This window comes from Orycteropus afer, unplaced genomic scaffold (assembly GCF_000298275.1).
Source record: "Orycteropus afer afer isolate SDZICR_OR568_19922 unplaced genomic scaffold, OryAfe1.0 scaffold00161, whole genome shotgun sequence".
Lineage (NCBI taxonomy): Eukaryota > Metazoa > Chordata > Mammalia > Tubulidentata > Orycteropodidae > Orycteropus > Orycteropus afer.
The window spans coordinates 5095826-5096986 of NW_006921748.1; positions in this window are offsets into that span (position 1 = coordinate 5095826).

Below are 1161 nucleotides of genomic sequence, written 5' to 3' on the forward strand. Positions count from 1 at the left end.
AAGCTCTTTGCAAGCTGAGCCTTTGGATGCTGAGTGAGGGGAGAGCCAAGATTAGGTCCCTTTCATGGAAGGAAGAGTTTTCTGAGCTGGTGACAGAGTGGTTTTCTCCCTTAATGTGGCTGCTGGGGGATTCTGGGACTGTCCGATAGAAACTGAAATCCTGAATCCCCAGGGCCATTACCGTTCTATTTGGTTCTTGCAGCTGGTGCTGAAAGCTCTGAAATGGGCCATGTAACTAGGGCTCTGACTCCCCTTAGCAGTCATTTTCACACTTGCAAAAAATGATGTATTTTCCCAGATGGGTGTTTGGATGTCTATAGTAGCCTTTGCTAAATGAAAGCATTCTCGTGGTCTCTGGGGAGACAAACGCTGACAGACGGCTTCTTAAGATTTAGAATTTCCTGGGCTCTTTACCTGAGCCCAAGGAAAGAGAAAAATCCATCCTAGATGCAATTAGACTATTTTTCCTTCATCTTCTTCTTCGTTTTTTTTCCTTTCAGCAAAACAGATAAATAAAAGTGAAGGACAGAATTTTACTGCTGTTATTTATAATTTTAAGCCCAGAGTGGGTGGATGATAACTGATTAAAAAATGAGGGGTTTATATACATTCATTTAGCTCTCTGCAAAAGCTATAATGCTGTGAGTACATGCCGAGCAAGAGGGAAATTCTAAATATAGGAAATAAAATAAAGCGTACTTTGATTATGAAACATCATACTGTAAGGCTCTGTGCAGCTCTGTTTGTATAGGGAGTGAAGTTCCCAGGGGAAAGAATGTTCAGAGCAACCACCGCAGTGTGGGAAGGGCATTTTGACCCTGAGGAGCAGAGCAGCAGGAAGCACACATCATCATATTTATTAAATTTAAAATGTTTTACTGAGGTTTGGGTGAAAGTTTACAAAGCACATTCATTTTGTATTCAACCCACAGCATTATAAAACATCATATACAAGGTATGCAGCCTTTAGTTGCATGGCATGCTCTCCCAATCTTGCTACTACTAGTAAAGCACTGGTTATTTGGGCTAATTTAAAAATTACCTTTGCTGGAGGTTCAGTGGCCGAGGTCTCTGCTTTCATGTGGGAGACCTGGGTTCGACTCCAGGCCACTGCATCACATGTGCAGCCACCACTCATGTGTCAGAGGAGGCTTGTGTGTG